This window comes from Tiliqua scincoides, unplaced genomic scaffold (assembly GCF_035046505.1).
Source record: "Tiliqua scincoides isolate rTilSci1 unplaced genomic scaffold, rTilSci1.hap2 HAP2_SCAFFOLD_64, whole genome shotgun sequence".
Taxonomy (NCBI): domain Eukaryota; kingdom Metazoa; phylum Chordata; class Lepidosauria; order Squamata; family Scincidae; genus Tiliqua; species Tiliqua scincoides.
In genome coordinates this window covers 132,969-151,185 of record NW_027101649.1, presented here as the reverse complement: position 1 = coordinate 151,185, position 18,217 = coordinate 132,969, and positions in this window count along the sequence as shown.

Here is an 18,217-nt window from a genome sequence, read left to right as displayed (position 1 = left end):
ATGTAGCTTCCGGAGGCTTCTGCAGGCCATTCTGAGACCAATGGAGGTCTGGTGCAACCCAGAAGAAGCTTCCTAACACCAACAACATGAAAGTAAGGAATTTTCAGGTATTATACAGTAAACCACAAATGGGCAGGCATATCGGTGATCCGTTATTGGTTGGAAGGTTGCACACCTGTAATTGACCCAAATATGTGGTCTTCTTTTGATCCCTGTCTCCATTTTCTTTCCAAACCCTGTTGTCTTCCCCAACATCTTTGTGCTGGCGTTTACATTCATTCACAACATTTACATCCCACCTTTCCTCCATCAAGGAACTCAAGTGGTGTACATGCACTGGCGTAGCTAGAAGGGGGGTGGCGCAATAAGTTTTGCAAAGAGCCTCCCTGCAGAGTGCAAGAAGCTCCTTCCACTCCCACTGGGAGCCATTCACCTCTGTTTCCCTCCCTGCCCACATAGGTCCAAAGGGGAGGGGAGGAGCCACTTGCACCCTGGATGAAGTGGAGGCGAATTGCTCCCAAGGGGAGGGGGGAGGAGCTGCTTGCACGCTGCAGGGAGGCTCCCTGCAAAACTTAGTGTGCCGCCCCCCCTAGCTACGCCAGTGTTTACATGAGTCCTGTGCCAGGGTTGCCAACCTTCCAGGATTGGCCTGAAGTCTCCAGGAATCAGCATCAATTTTTAAGTGACCACTGAAAGTGTCTTTGAGATGTTTACCGGGCAACCAAGGATTTTCAAGATAATAGCAGGTTGAAAAAATATATCCAGGAAAATCTTCAATTAGGGTTGTTTCAGGTGGTTTCTCAACCAGGCACTGACCATAGTCAGACTTGCTAAACTTCCCCAAGGTGGCTGCCCCAAGTAACTTTTATTGTGGTTACTCTGCACATTGTGTTTTGACAGTGTTCAATTACAATAATAATAAGGGATCGAATGCAATCCAAGATGGTGGTGCCCAGGAAAGCTGGGAAGAAGAAGCTGCCAGGGGCTTCCCGTGGTGCCTCTGTGAATTCACTCCACCGAGTTTGGGAACCATTGCTCTGGGGCAGCAGTCTCCAAAATGTGGCCCATGGTGTACCCAGTGGTTGCGTCATTGCGTGGTGCAGCAGTGCCTAAGTTTGATCGTTCCAGGGCAAAGTGACCCATTTTCGCACCATGAGTTTTCAGAGCCCAGTGCCGGAGAGACAATTCCGTTGCCAATCCTCCCAGGAGGCTCTGCACCCTGAAATTCCTGGTGGAATCTCTCTCTCTCTCCCCCCCCCCCCCCAGTGTGGGGCTCTGCAGATTCACAGTATGAAAGCAGGCTACTCTGTGCTGGAAGAGTAAGGCTTTGGCACCACTGTGCCACACCCAGACATGATTGTTAGGTGTACCAGATCCAGTCCACGGCCTGGAGTTTGGAGGCCTCTGCTATAGGGGAATCTAAACATGCAGCTGTCCCACCTACAGGGTAAGATGGCAAAGCCACAATAAAACATGTGATCATTATGAATGTGTACAGGGAGATCAACTCTCCCTGTAGGATGGATATCATAATCACTGCCTGTTTTATCAGTCTCTGGTGGTATCTGATTGGCTGCCATTCAGAAGCCCAAATGCTGAGATGGGAGGACCCGGCCTGGTCCTTCTCAGGTCTTTAATCTGATAATTGATTAACGCTTCTTATCAACACCTGCCAACACTCTATTTCTTTCCTTTGTGTGCAGCAGAGGCAAAAAAAAAAAAAAAAAGGAAGCAAATTTTGCATTGGAAATTATCAGGGAAAGAATATGGAAATACAATGACACATATCATAATGGCATTATATAAAATGCACGGAGCAGACATGTTCAGAATTCAATGTACATTTCTGGTCATCTCGTTCCAAAAAGATTATTACAGAACTAGGAAAGGTCCAGCAGAGGGCAATCAAATTGATCAAGAATTTCAAGCACCTGCCTTCCAAGAATAGCGAAAGCATCTGGGGCTTTTAAGTTCAGGAAAGGACTGATGGAAGATAACATTACAGACCTATATACAATTATACTTGGCATGGGAAAAGAGTTCTTTACCCCCTTGTTCTCACAGTCCTGGTTACCAGGTGATGCCGAGAATGCCTCTCCTGTTGCAGTGTCCTCTCCAGTGCGCGAAACCTAGGTAAAGAAGATATGAAGGATAGGCTGTTGATGCATTCTCGGCATCACCTGGCAGGACAAAGTTCCTAACAACACAGTCCTGGAACGTGCTGGAATCCCTAGCATGTATGCACTGCTGAAACAGAGACGCCTGCGTTGGCTCGGTCATGTCGTGAGAATGGATGATGGCCGGATCCCAAAGGATCTCCTCTATGGAGAACTCGTGCAGCGAAAGCGCCCTACAGGTAGACCACAGCTGCGATACAAGGACATCTGCAAGAGGGATCTCAAGGCCTTAGGAGTGGACCTCAACAAGTGGGAAACCCTGGCCTCTGAGCGGCCCGCTTGGAGGCAGGCTGTGCAGCATGGCCTTTCCCAGTTTGCAGAGACACTTGGCCAACAGGCTGAGGCAAAGAGGCAAAGAAGGAAGGCCATAGCCAGGGAGACAGACCAGGGACAGACTGCACATGCTCCTGGTGTGGAAGGGATTGTCACTCCCGAATCGGCCTTTTCAGCCACACTAGACGCTGTTCCAGAACCACCATTCAGAGCGCGATACCATAGTCTTTCGAGACTGAAGGTTGCCAACATGATGAGTGACTGGTTACCCAATGAAGCTGATGTGGTGTAGATACAGGTGAGACAGAAGGAAGTGCTTTTTCACAACACAGGGTTAGGACTGCCACCTTTGTTTGAAGCAATTTCTGGATTTTTATTCTGTGATGTCATTTCCAACATGATGATGGGCTAGGGAGGCCCTATTATGGAGGCCAGAGGTTTCATGGAGATGGATGCTCAGTCCTGGAGACTCCAGATCAAACCTGGAGGGTTGGGAATCTTACAACACAATTTCTATGCATGTGTTCTTAGAAATAAGTCCAACTGTACCCAAGGGGACCTACTCGAAATGGGTGTGCATCAGATTTCAGCCTAAGCATATGGAATTCACTGACACAAGGTGTGTTAATGGCCACCGTACTAGACGACTGTGGAATTCCTTGCCATAGGATGTGGTGATGGCATCTGGCCTAGATACCTTTAAAGGGGGATTGGACAGATTTCTAGACGTCTATGAGAGATTACAAACCATGGTCAGTATGTGCAACCTCCTGGTTTTAGAAGCAGGCTCTCTCAGAAGGCCTACTTCGGAGCAAGGGAGTGGTACCCAGGCTGCAGGTCTCTTGTTGTCTTGTGAACTCCTGGAGGTATCTGGTGGGTCACTGTGAGATACAGGAAGCTGGATTAGATGGGCCTTTGGCCTGATTCAGCAGGGCTCTTCTTAAGCTTTTATGTTCATATGGACTTTTTTTAAATGCATCTGTGAGCAGAGCACAGGCTCCATGACAGTAAGTAAAGGACATGATCCCCCTGTATGTTGGAGGGATAAAAAATAGGTACATTTTGCAAAATATGTAGTCCATCACCCCCAGCCAAGTGTCTGCATTTCAAGTATTCCTGGATGCTGCTGTTTCAGCCAGCAGTACCCAATGCTGAGCACCAGATGAGTCCAGCTTCTTGATCCAAGTCCAGCACCATCACACTTTCACCTCCTCACCCTTTGGAATTAGTGCACAGAACCTGTTGGGGACAGACTGTGCAATTCCAGCGCAATACAGATACGTTTCTCGGTGCTAACAGAGTTGACCCTTGAACACTGAGTCAGCCAGGAAGCAAGTAAAAACAAACAAAAACAAATGCGGATTCTAATACTTGCCTTCAAATTATAACACTGCGCTATGCCAAGGGGAGGGTGTAAATGAGCAAGACGTCCGGAGAAACCAGATAATTGATTACTTGGTTAACGAGTGAAATATTTATAGGTCATTAGTCCTCATACTAATACTCTGAGTTCCTACTATACAATGGGAACAGGGCCCTGTTTACTCAGTCACTACCCCTTTTCAGGAAAGGAAAGGAAAGGGGCATTTTCTTTTCTGAATTAAGAAAATCCAGAAAAGGAGTCTAACCCCATAGGGTTCCCTCCTTATCAAAAGAAAAGTGTGAGCAGACAGAAGCTTCAGATACAACAGACATTTGATTAGCTTCATTTTATTTTACAGTGCAGAGAAAAAGAACCCAAGCTGACCTCACGGTCACCACCAAATCTTCCCTTCCCATTCTCCACCTCATACCTGGCTTGCAACTCTAGTAGCAGCAAGGAGGAAGGATGGGCAGTCCTGACTTGCCGTTACAGCTGTGAGCCTGGGACTATGGTGGGTTGGGAATCCATTGTGCCTTTGAATGGTTGAGATGTATACGGGAGGGGGTGGTTCCCAGGCCACAGATTCTTTCTTGACAAAGCCATGACACCTGTCATTCCAAGGAAAATCCATGGTGGCTGCCCTGATGCACTGCAGCTGTCTTCACCGTTCACCAAGTCTCAGCTTCCACAAGCAGGAGTATACTGATTGATGGGCCCCACCAAGGCCGGCCCATCCATGAGGCCAACTGAAGTGGTAACCCTCAGGCAGCAGCGGGGGGGGGGGGCGCACCTGTCTCTGTCCGCCTAGTTGCCACCACTCTTCCTGGACGGGAAGGCTCTCTTTTGTGCTCCTTGCTCCTCCCACTTCTTGGGGTTGGCCATAATCATTAAGCATCAAGTTGACTGGCTGTTTGGACATATGCGACTCAACAAGGCTGTCCTGCCCTCCTGAGACAGAAATCTTTTAAATGCAAACTACAGTCTCCTGGCTATTTTGTGTACGCAGTCACAAAACGACACTTGCTTGGCCTCAGACGTGTGGGGTCAAGGCAATGACTGTTTGCCCCATGTCTGAAGTGAGCATTATGCGCTGCTAACATTTGTATGTCAGAGCAAGGGAATGTGGAATTTGGAGACATCACTTCCCAAGAGAAGCACCACCGGTTGGAGTACAGATAGCCCTGTGGTCTGACTCAGGACAACATGACAATGTGGTGCGTGGGCCACACAGAACTATGAAGCCTGAGGACAGCGTTTTACCCAGGCAGTTAGGACCACTCCAGGAAGTGACTTGGAAAGAGAGGGATTCTGCCACCTTGCTAATTGGATCAGAATGCCTTCTTAATCTTTGCTTCCCCTAATTTGATATGAAAGTTGCTAATCCGATACGACTGTAACATTGTATTAGGGAACAATATGTCCTGATATGATATGAATGCTAATATAATAACAAAGGAATGGTGCTAATGTGTTAACGGGGGAAGATATTGCTAATGAGATATGAGAGACTACACAGGGAAAAAAGGCACATATTAATATCTCTTGCTTGAACTTTCCCAATGCAACATTAACCTCACTCACAAGGGATGCTGCCAGATGGCCTTTTGATCCTGCTTGACACACTGGGCTCTATTTATCCCTCTCAAGGTTCTGTAGATACACACGCTGTGCTTTCGGTGACAGAGTATTTAGCCTCAGTAACAAAGGGGACAAGCTGACATGATAAGGGAGACCAGGGATGGGTGGACGACAGGTCACGTGTAATTATGCCTTTGCCAGTTAATACAAGGTTACATTTCATGGTCTAGTTGACTGTCCAGATTCTAAAGGCAACAAGTTCTACAATCAAATTAAAACAATATGCAATGCCAAAAAAAAAAAAAAAGTAAAGTGCAGGCTTCTGGCAGATCAGGCTGATCTCGGAAGACAAACTTGGCTGCTTATGTCTTAAATGGCCACCATAGTAGCTTCCACAATATTTTTAACTTCACTCCCGGAGGCCAGGTCATTAAATGAAGCTACTACCATCCTTTTTTCTCCTCCCCCCCCCCTTTTTTGTAATGTCTAGGTCAGAGGGTGGCCAAACTTTCAACTTTAGGGTTCCTGGACCTTGAATGATCGTGTAGAGGAGGGAATTTCAGCAGCTGCGGCTTGTCATCTGTGAGATTACTTCACTCTTCAACACAATTTTTCAAGGTCTCGGAGCCTCAAAGTTGAAACGGTTGGCCACCCCTGGTCTAGGTTAACACAATACATGGTGTGAAGTCCTCATTTCTATTTTGCTTTACATTATCCCACTTTTTTTTTTGTTGCTTCCCACAAAACAAAACAGCTTGCAATAACAAATGACAAAAAAGGTTTTAATAGCAGAATTAAAGCAGAACATATAACAGCATTCATAAAGCAACTGTCTCCCCAAACCAGAAAAATCTTGAGCTAGCAAAACCAAATTCATCACCAGCAAAATTAATCCAGTCCCCAAAGCCCTAGAAAAACATCCAACCTTAAGATGAGGATCATGTGGACTTCCAAAGGAAAGAAGTTCCTCAGTGTTGAGTCCACCACTGAAAGGGTCGTGCTTTGCCCCACTTCTACCACACATCAGTAGATAGCAGCCAGAGTGATGTGGCAACTCAGTTTCTCTGATAACATACAGGTAAGCTCTTTGAGTACTGGCTTTATGTATTGGTGACAGGATAACTGGGGTAAGTGGTGACAGGGAGAAAAACATCCAACAGCACACAGCAAGTTAGGGCCAAAGGAAACCCAGGAAAGTCATTCCCACCATGTTTGTGTTTAAACCAGCTTTAAACAGACAGTCCCCAAAGTATCCTGCATCCAAATCAACACACATGTCTTTGGTGGAATGGCTGGTTGGAAGACCCCTGGCTTCCTGGTTCATGTAGAAGATGCCAGAACTCAAGGGGCCACCTGGGTTTCTTTAAGGGAAATGTTCTCACACCCCAGAACATCTCTTCAAAGTCTATTCAAACATGGCTTGTGAGCAGTGCTCCCTGTAAAAATTCTCATCCTTTGATGGTTGAGCAGCAGTGGGGCAGGGCCTCTGGGTGCTTGGCTATTATGTCCCACTTCATCACTGACAGCCAAGCTGAATGGAACTTGCGCCTTAATTAAATAGGTCCCTGGAATTGACATGGGTTGAAGAAGGGTCTGCAGGGGGTGCAAACAGCATGGTTGGCTCTGTCAGTGCACTCTGCCACAAAGATATACACTAGTATGTCAGTGAGACAATTCAACTAGAATAAATAAGTACATAAGAACATAAGAAGATTGGCCCACTGGATCAGGCCAATGGCCCATCTAGTCCAGCTTCCTGTATCTCATGGTGGCCCACCAGATGCCTCAGGGAGCATCTTGATTCATCTTCTATATGGAGGATTTATTTTTGAGGGGAAGTATGCAGGCATGTAGCCCCACATGCACAGTAAAGTGGTGCAGCCTACACATAGGTTGCCCCCCCAGTGGCAACTAAGGGCCCAATCCTATAAAGTGCACACCTGCTCACTGCCGGCATGCACTGTTGCGCACGTGTCGTAAGGCACTTTTTCAGGCTCTAGTGCCAGTGGAGTGCCGGTGCTGGGTGAGCACCGGAGTTTCGCTGTCCAGCGGTCGCGCAGACCACCAGTTAGCAGAGAGTAGATGGGGGCATGGGGGGAGGCAAAGAGGAGGCGCTCTGGGCAGGGGAGGCGGGTGGAGGGCAGGGAGGAGGGCAGGGAGGAGGCGTGCTGGGGGAGGGAGCGAGGCAGGAGGGAGGTGGAGTCTTGCTCCACCAGATCCTGAGCCTCCATTTCAGGCCACTGGCTCAACGTGGAGCCTCAAAATTCTTCGCCGACCCTTGGGGTCAATGTAGAATTGAGTCACCCCATTGCGGGACTACTCGGCTTACCTGGGGGAAGGGAATGAAAGTCCCCCTTTCCCGAGGAGCTGCTGGAGCTACCTGCAGAGCATGCAGGTTGCAGCTGCAGACATTTTCAGTGCTGCTGCAGCCCTGGGTGCTGGGAGCGCAGGATTGGGCTGCCCACCCTTATCTCTTTGGGAAGCCCAAGAGTTTGCACCCAGAGTTGTTGCCACCCAAATACCGTTGTGCTCTTGAGAAGTTTGCTTCCATTCCTTCTGCGCAGAAGTGTTAAGAGACTAACAATAACAATGCAATCTCGGTATATACAAATTAAAACTCGGTGAAAGATAAAAATACATGAAGATATGAAAAAAAAACCTCTGCAGTCATCATTTCTTTATATTTGCTAATTTAGAACTACTAACTAAAACTACAAGCTGAGAAAAAAAAAATTGCTGAGAAGTCATGTTTGCTCTGAATCTGAAGAAAAGCCGTCTGAAACAGGGGGAAAAATATTCCTTATCTTGCCAAAAAAGAGAAAGAATGGGGCTTTTCCCCCCTCCCTCACAGAAAATTTATGGTTTGCAGAAGAACGTTTCTGCATTTCTCTAAAAAAACTTGCTGAATGCAACCAGCAGTCCTGCCCGCCTGGGACCTCATAAACCCAAGTACATCTTCGCCCCACTGATTCAGAGCAAAGGTTCATGTAGATCAACTTCCTGTGTCCCACAGAGTTTCCCAGCTGCCTGTGAAAGACATAAAGGCTGCTCCCAACCAAATGCCATTTCGAGGCACACTGCCAGTGCAGGTGGAGGTTCTGTTTGACTATCGGACCGAATGACAGATCTGTGCACAATGAACCTTGCACCCAATGAACACTTGCCTTGCCTGCAGAAGGCCCCAGTTTCAATCCCTGGCAGCCCCAAGTATGGCTGGGAGCCCTTTAGGTCTGATATGCTGGACAGCCACTCCCAGTCTAGACCTACCAGTGGTCTAACTGGGGATCATGTGTTCAATGTGTCTATTTCCCTGCTGTCTGAAACTAAAATCCTCTTTTGTATAAAAACTTCCGGTTTCGCTCTGTGCTCAGCATTGCAGAAACAGAGGATTATCTAACATTTGGCAGGACATCATAGATGCTGGGTAGGCTGCGTTTAATTATTATTATTTGATTTGTAATCTGCCTTTCTCCCCAAAGGGCATCTGAGGCGGCTAACAATAATTCATTATATATATAAAAAAATAATACATTACATAAAAATATATAAAATAAGCAATAAAAACAGACAATATAAAACAAGCAGGCAGCAATAAGAGCCATCAATAAAAACATTAAATAAATTTATAAAAGCAGCCTTTATAGGGCCTCAAAGGCTTTCCTAAATAAAATGTATTCAGTCCTGGAAGGTTGATAGAGAGGAGGCTGTCCTCAGTTCAAAGGGGAGGGAATTCCATAACACAGGCATCACCACCGAGAAGGCCCAGCTCCTGGCCACCATCTCCCTGACCTCTCTCAATGGTGGCACAACCAACAGGGCCCCTTTAACCTATGTTGGATCCCTTTAAAGGCACCCAAACTAGTGGGTATGAGCACAACTTGTGGCAATGAGTTACGTACGTTAATGATGCTCTGTGTGAGGAAGCACTGATAAACTAATGATTCAAACCTGTTCCCCACAGTCTTCTGCCATGTAGCCACATTGATGGAGCATGCAATGGTGGGAGGGGCAATTGGCCAATGAGACATAAGCAAATTTTACTTACTTCCCAGTAGGCCACCTGCTCACCAATGGGTCTCCTTAGACATACGCCAGCTATTTTGCTGGTGTGGGTCCAAGGAGAGAAAGAGGATGGGTTCGGGCCAAGAAAAGGGGTAGGATCTGTCATCCACACCTGCCACCAAGATCCACCCCCTCCCACTCTTGAACTACACCCATGTTTGGCCCATTCCCTAACCCAAGCCACCCCCTCTGCCACCTTACTTGCACCAGCAGAGTGTCTGGGCTATTCTCGTACACACAAGGAGCTTCTGGTTTTTTCAGCCAGTGACTCTGTTGCGCGTGATGTTGGCACATGTCTGCTTTCGCAAGGTAATTTCCAGCAGTGGATCACTAGATCCACTGCCAAAGTGGTCTGTAGGACTGCCCCATTATTCTCATAGTTGGAGCATGCAACACAAACAAAGAAAACACATAACCAAAATGCTTCTGGGATACTGAATGGGTGTTCTGTCCCTGTTGGTTTGTGGACAGCATATGTTTTGCCTGCAGAAAACCTCTCTGCCATTTGAATTACAAAATCAAAACATTTGCAGTCAGTCAGTTGCGTTAGCACCACCAAAGAATGCAATCAGCGCGTGGTGGCCAGGAAATGTGATGGGTTTGGGCTCTGAGGAAGTCAAAAATTTCCTTTATTTCATCATTATCCTTGAAGTCGCTTCCTTCTCTAGCTGTGAAGATCTCACACCAAAGCTGGTTGTTAGTCTGAAGCTCCTCGTCACCTTAGAATTACTCAGGATAAAAGTCCTGACGGTCTATAAATATGTATGGAGGGATATAAGCTGTTTGTTTGCACAATGGGATGGTAATAAAACCTATCTGTAAGCTTGTTCCAATAGTGATCTTTCATAACCACCCACTGTTTAGTCATTTTGTAATAATGTGATGGATGGAAATGTATCAAATGCCAAATAGATCTGCTCAAATTACATCAGTCGGTAGCAAAATAAGACCAGGCATACCTGGAGAATGAAATGGCTATTTTTTTTCATGCTACAGACCATGGTCCTCTGTTTTACACACTACACTGAACTCCAATTACCACTCCAAACAGGACTTGGTCTGGAGGGAAAAAAAGATCCCCAAAACTAGAGGTTGCAGTAGATAGCGATCTCCATTGTATGTGTGGTGAGCTCCCTTCCAGCCCAAAGGAGATGAGTTTTATAGGAGACTTTTCTTTAGAAATTCCCTAATTGGCGATGCTGCTATTCTCGTGTATTAAATACTTATACCCCAACTACCAAAGTGACTTCCAACACTGGTTAAAAAAAAAAAAAAATCAGCCTAATTAAATTCACCCTTGCAAAGGAGACTAGTAGCCCAATTCAAACAGTGCATAGCACCACTGGAATGAGTGGCACTATGTGCTCTCCAGTGGCCCCAAAGCGGATCCAGTGGACCCATGTTGACATTCACCAGTGACATTGCTTGAGTAGGTCTGAGTAGACCCACTGGGTCAGCAGGCGCCAAAGAGAACTCTGGAGGCTGAAGCTTCCCCACAAGACTGAGTGGGTGCCATATTGGTGCTGCTGCATTACTATGCAAGACGTTACGGAAGTTTAGAATGTAGGAGACAACAATCAACAAATCAATGCGTTCTCAACCAGGAAGTTAATGGAGACCATTCAGCCAAAGCCCCCATCAGAAAATGAAGATCTTCAGAAGATGTTGGGAATGCATTACAGAGTGGGACAAGACAAGCATCTCTCGGAGGGCTTCCAATGACTACTGAGAACACCATCTTGCATGGTGTTGCTGACTGTTTTACAACTGTACGTGCCCTACTTGCAATTTGCAGACGGCGCTCCTCCTACTCTGTGGACATCAGTGGAATAAGTGGGAGAAGAAGAAAGGGGATTGGTCAAAAGGAAGGGAGGCTTGTCAATGCCTTGATGGAGATCCCAGAGTTTCAACAAGGTCTGGGGATTAGCCTGAATTCATTTATTCCTCCTTATCAGTGGACCCACTGGGTGTATGTCCAACTCCTGAACCACTCAACCGTCCTGGTTCTCAGAGGCTTTTCAAAGTTTACCCCTGAAAATATTGCAGTCATCTTCCAAAAATGCATTTCTCAAGGGCCACCAAGGCTTTCTTCTGGCACTTATAATGAGTGTGCTAGAATAAAGAAGGGGAGAACTGAGATCTTCCTCTTTCACTTTCTGTAGTGGGTAAACTGGGCTGCAAGGGGTTGGTGAGTGATGAGGATTAGAATGGGAACAAGGGGCTTGGAGGACTGGGAAGAGTGAGCTGGGGGTTTTCTTCACTTTGCTTTTCATCTGAGCCAAAGAAGAATTCTGACACTCACAAAAGAGAGAGCTGGCCTCATTTTTGAGGTGCACTTTGCAAGCACCTGAAGCTTGTTTCTGGGTTCAAGCCAAACGAGCTTCGCTGACACCTCTCATAAATGGCCAGGTTTGCACAGGTGACACGACAGCCATTTAATCCCAGAGTGGCCACAGGTTTTCTCCAAAAAAAGGGACATTTGTTGTATATTTGGATATTCCTGTTGCGGCAAGACACTCCTCAGCCTTTCTTAGAATGTGAAATGCGTTTGAAGATTTTTCCGGAGTGGTACACATCACTCAATTCTTCTTTTAAAATGTCACTGAGCCACAAGACTGCACTTCCAATGGCTATAAATGCATAAAAATAGAACGTTAACAACACATTTAAATCACACTTTTACTCCAGTACTACTTCCCTTGGCTCAACTATCTCCGACACTCTTTCTCTCGATACCGAGCTAAACAAACGCATCGGTAAAGCAGCTAACACGTTTTCCAGACTCACAAAGAGAGTCTGGTCCAACAAGAAGCTGACGGAACATACCAGGATCCAGGTCTACAGAGCTTGCGTCCTGAGTACACTTCTGTACTGCAGCGAGTCATGGACTCTTCACTCACAACAGGAGAGGAAACTGAATACTTTCCACATGCGCTGCCTCCGACGTATTCTCGGCATCACCTGGCAGGACAAAGTTCCAAACAACACAGTCCTGGAACGTGCTGGAATCCCTAGCATGTATGCACTACTGAAACAGAGACGCCTGCGTTGGCTCGGTCATGTCGTGAGAATGGATGATGGCCGGATCCCAAAGGATCTCCTCTATGGAGAACTCGTGCAAGGAAAGCGCCCTACAGATAGACCACAGCTGCGATACAAGGACATCTGCAAGAGGGATCTGAAGGCCTTAGGACTTAGGAGTGGACCTCAACAAGTGGGAAACCCTGGACTCTGAGCGGCCCGCTTGGAGGCAGGGTGTGCAGCATGGCCTTTCCCAGTTTGAAGAGACACTTGGCCAACAGTCTGAGGCTAAGAGGCAAAGAAGGAAGGCCCATAGCCAGGGAGACAGGCCAGGGACAGACTGCAGACTGTGGAAGGGATTGTCACTCCCGAATCGGCCTTTTCAGCCACACTAGACGCTGTTCCAGAACCACCTTTCAGAGTGCGATACCATAGTCTTTCGAGACTGAAGGTTGCCAACTATAATAACTTCATAAAGATGGTAGGTTAAAAAAAAAAATCCAAAATGAGGAAGCACTTTATGAGGACATAGTATTGACAGCTCACACACAAAATTCAGAAATAATAGGGTATCAACCTACAAACTAGCCAAGAGATACACTGCAACTAACTGCCCAATTCCCTCCCCCAACTGTGCTGCTGGAACTCTCATTCCAGCAGTGCAGCATCATAGGTGACAGTGGTTCTCAAACTTTTTCACATCAGGACCCACTTTTCGCAATGACACTGTATTGAGACCCACCTAACTTTATGAGACCTTTTTTAAAAAAGTGATCAAAAATAATTTGTATTTATTTAACAAGTAATATTTTATTTATTTGCAAAAAAATTAAAAAAGATACATTTCTTGTAATGAGGTAGCCCTCATGAATAACCTCAAGGCTTGAGAGACTTAGTTATGCGACCCAGGGCACAATCTTAACCAGCTTTCCAGCACCAAGGTAAGGGCAATGCCGCTCTGAGCAGTGGCAGACCGGCCATTAAGTGAAAGGAGCAAATGCCCTGAGCGCGGAGGCTTGCATGCCTCTAGGACCACACAGAAGACTTACTGAGGCTCCCAATGTGGGAAACTGGTTGGCAACCTTCAGTCTCAAAAGACTATGGTATAAGCCTACAGCCCCTGGTATTCCCAGGCGGTCTCCCATCCAAGTACTAACCAGGTCTGACCCTGCTTAGCTGCCAAGATCAGACAAGATCAGGCATGTGCAGGGTAACAGTTGCTGTCAACTGTGCTTCTGGTTTGGGAAGCTTCCAGAGGCTTCCCTGGTACATCCCAGAGTCGTGCAAGACTCTGTTTCACTCCAGGTGATTGGAGGGGGGGCAGATTTGAATAATAGAATTATAGAATCATAGAGTTGGAAGGACCTGAATAGGTCATCTAGTCCAACCCCAAGATTGCATGCAGGGGGTGGCGGCATCCCATGGGGGGGCGCCATCTTGGACCTTTGCCCTGGGGCACAGGGCTGGGGAGGTCTGTCACTGGCTCTGAGGTAAGGAACAAACATTCCCGTACTTTGAGGAGGTCTCTGGCCCAATCCTATCCAACATTTCAGCACTGGGGCTGCCACAATGCAGCCCCAAAGTAAGGAAACAAATGTTCCCTGACCTTGAGGAGGCCTCAGGGACTGTCCCTCCACCACAGGACGTAGCATGGCCCACTGGCATGGCTGCAGCAGCAGTGGAAAATTGGTTAGGATTGGGCCACTCCATGACTATCACCCAACTTCAAGATACAGAACATACCCCATTGGCATAGCTATGTCAGTGCTGGAAATTTGGCTAGGATTTGGGCTCCAGCCTTTACCTGCCCCCCACTCTCTGCCACTGACAGACTTGTGGGGGAAACACCAGAAAAAGAGCACTCAAACATTTATCACCCTGTATTTACACAAGCTTGAAAACTGCAGAAGCTCAGCCCTTTGGAAGGCGGTTAGCAGCTATCTGATTTTTGAATAGCCTCAGGGCTTGAGGCAATTAGTTATCTGATCTTTCCATCACCTCTGTTTTCATTGGAGGCTCTATAGGACCCACCAGAAATTGGGCTAGCGCCCAACAAGTGGGTCCTGACCCGCAGTTTGAGAACCACTGCACTAAGAGATCTGTGCCCAATGCAAACATATAAGAATGTATAAAATCCTAGAACTATAGATTTACCGCCCAGTTCTGCCCTTCCCCCCATCTGCACTGCCTGAACTTGCATTTCACACGGCAGCACAGTGTGGTTTGTGGCATTTCAAAATGGCATGTGCTGTTGCGCACTACAAAAGGAGCCATTCAAGTGGCATGGACTCATATGACTCTCCCAGTGCTGAGAAGTTGACACAGGTTTTTGGGCATCGGGTGGGGGTTGGGAATAACAGGACAGAGAGAGAGAGGGAGTGGGGCCGCCGGAAGGCATGTTTGGGGAACAGGATTGTGCTATAATTTCAATGCACAGAGAAGAGACCAAAAATTAGAAAAGAAGGATATATGTAGCGGATTTCACATTACTACATGATCTATCAGCAAAGGTGTGATTCTATACCATTAAAAACAACTGGAGCAGCCCAATCCTAACTCCTAACAGTGATACAGTAGAAACAGCGTGGCTACCACTATATCCTGCCAGCTAGTTTTGGCATGTTGAAGCCTCCTCGGGGTAAAAGAACAGTTCTTCCCTTGCCCCTGGGTAAGCCCCAGCAGCCTCTATGGGTCAACTCAGACCTGCGCCAGTTTGCTTGCCAGTGCATTGAGCCATGCAGGCAGATCCACATTGAGCCATGCAGATGGATCTATCCCAGGAAGGTAGTTAGGATTTGACTATCTCCACTGCACCCACACCTGCCCCTTTCCTGGGCTTGATTTACCCTCTTCCCTGCACCTGTCACAACCCAATTGCACCCACCCCTCCCCCATTCTCCGTGTCTTCCACCTTGTCCCGCTTCCCCTGCCAAACTACCTTATGCAGTGGATCTTTGATGAGCCACCTTCAACCAGGAGTCTGCTCCAGCCTGCCTGCTGGTGGCCCGACAGCGCACCATTGCCAGCTGCTTGACGACAGCCATAAAGCAGTTTCTGCCAGTGCATCATGCATTCCACTGGCACCCAGGCGCCATAGATTGGGCTGTAAGCGATTTCAGTAGAATAGCTTTCACCTCACCTCGTGATTGTAAGTTCTAGAAGAAGGAGCTTCCATTCTGAAGACCACCCACTTTGCAGTCTCATTGCTACAGCAGTAACTCTAGCAGCCCAGAATGGCTCTGAATGGGAGGGGAAGGAACCGCTAGCGTGTTGAGTCTCCTGCAAAACCACTAGCTAGCTGTGTTGTACTTTACTTGTTGGCATCCTTCAGTCTCGGAAGACTATGGTGTCACGCTCTGAATGGTGGTTCTGGAACAGAGTGTCCTCTCCAGTGTGCGAAGCCTGGGTAAAGTAGGTATGGAGGATAGGCTGTTACCCATGCAGCAAATCCCCCCTCTCCACGTCGCTGAAATGGTCCAATGGAAAGGCAGAAGCCAATACGGTTGGTTCCAGCGGCGTCGCAGGAGTTGCCAGAACGGGACTGTGTTCAGCCATGAACTGCCTCAGGGACTCCGGCTCCGGATTTTGCCTCGAGGTTGACTCCTGAAGCTAGCCGTGTTGAGGCTCCTGCAAAACTTAGTGCTTTGCACCCCCTCTAGCTACGCAAGATCCCAAGTTCTGCCATTCCGGCAAGCATCTTTGGCCTTGCAAGATGGTTGCCCACGTGCTTTCTTGTGCTCCAGCCTCCGTAATTCTTTGACATTTTAGGAAAACTCTGACAATCAGTTGGCTTGGTGAACTATGGCTCTTCAATTTCCATTAGAATGTCAAAAAAAAAAAAATGACAATCGTTGAAAGGTTAGGGCAGAACCTATTAGAAAAGAAAAGTTGAGGCAAATCGGGTGATCTCATTGAAGGAAATCAGGAAAGATTGGCTTCCTTTTGGGATTAAGTCTAATTAAGGTGAGCAAGCAGCTGTACCTGTTTGGAATAACAATTGTGCTAGCATGTCACTTTTTTCTGCTTAGTTGAAATTTATATAGTTTGGGAATGGTGGATGTAAGAAAATTAGAGCTCATTTAGAATCTGTTGAAAGGACAGTGTGCCTTCATTATTAGTTTTGCATCTGAATTTTCCCGGGGCTGTCCTCTCACCACTATAGGTAATGGATTTTTCCCCAGATGTAATTGGATGAGTTTAATTTTTTCTTTCATTACCTGTCTAGGAGCCCTCTGCCCCCTTTTCCCTTTGTGTTTTATTAGGACTGTAACCCCTATTTAAATAAAGGCTTTGACTGTGCTTATATATGTTCAATCAGCACTTTCGGATTGAATAGATGTGGTGCTGCAATGGTTTTGCCTAAAATCTGCTAATTACATTTTAGCCATGGTTGCAAACCAGAGAGAAACAGTGCATGTTTTCATCCCTTGAACTCTGACTCGTAGCCATGGGAATTACCGGGACATTTCGGCATTTTCTGCTCTCAAGAATGTTCCATGGCTTGCTTCTGTTCCCTTGCCAGGATGCAGGTCTGGTCCCAGGACTAGCACAAGATGCAGGTCTCTTGTTGTCTTGTGCATTCCCTGAGGCCTTGTGGGGCACTGTGAGATACAGGAAGCTGGACTAGATGGGTATTTGGCCTGATCCAACGCGGCTTATGTTCTTATGCTCACAGGGCGTCTTGTCCACCAATAATGCTGAGCTGGTGTTTACCTCTGGACATCACCTAATTTTTAGGGTTCAGGCACTGATCAAGAGACATGCAACGTCACCCATCACCACCATGCTAGATACATTTTTGCTAACCTTTCTGACGCTTTTTTTGATTTTCTTTGAAATGATTGGCAGTTTTTTGCCCAAGTAGATTCCATCAGCATTTGCTTCTGCAAACATATGGTGGTTCATTTAGATAGGTGGGCTCCAAGTCATTGCAGGCCCCCAGCAGGGACGTGTGGTGGGTGGGTGGAAAGCAGGTGAGGTTGAAAATCCCCACTAGAATTGTGCGCATGAGCTGTGCATGCTTGCCTCAAACAGTGGCGGCTCTTTTCAAAGGACTCACCTGCCTCCCCATCCACCACACACGCCCCTGGTCCCAACCATGAATCTGTTTGGACTGCTGTAGAAAAGACTAGTGATGGTGAAGGTGAGTTATGCTCTTATTGTGGGCAGGGCAGCAAGAAGTGCAACAGCTGCTTGTGTTGCATTAAATCATACCTTGTGTTGATGCTGCTGCCCTAATTAGTTTAACCTACTCCCCAGTCTGATCCCCCAGCACTAGTGCCAATGTAGCTGTGCCATGGAGGCTGTCTTTTGGAAGAGGGGCATATATTCTGGAGCATATCCTATATGGACAAAAAGAGAGCCTTTGGGAAAGAAGTTGTTTGCCTCTTTTGCTTCCTTTCAGATGCAAGCGAAAGCATTCCTAATTCATCAAATTAAGCTTCTCATAGCTGAATTAGCTTATTGTTTTATGCTGAGATTTGCTTTACTTTTATTTAATATCTTGGATTTCCTTTGTGTATACAAATAAAATGTGTGTTCACTGTTGAATGGATGTTTGACACTAACAGTGTAGAAATGACCAACAGTGGTGAACCTCCCCAGCCCCGTGCCCCCCATGGGATGTTGCCGCCCCACATGCAAATTCGCTCTCCCACTTACCTGGAGCTCATGGAGCCTCATGATCCCCTGGGGGCTGGGGGATAAGAATAGGCCCTCAGTTTGGCTGTACTTGTCATAAGAG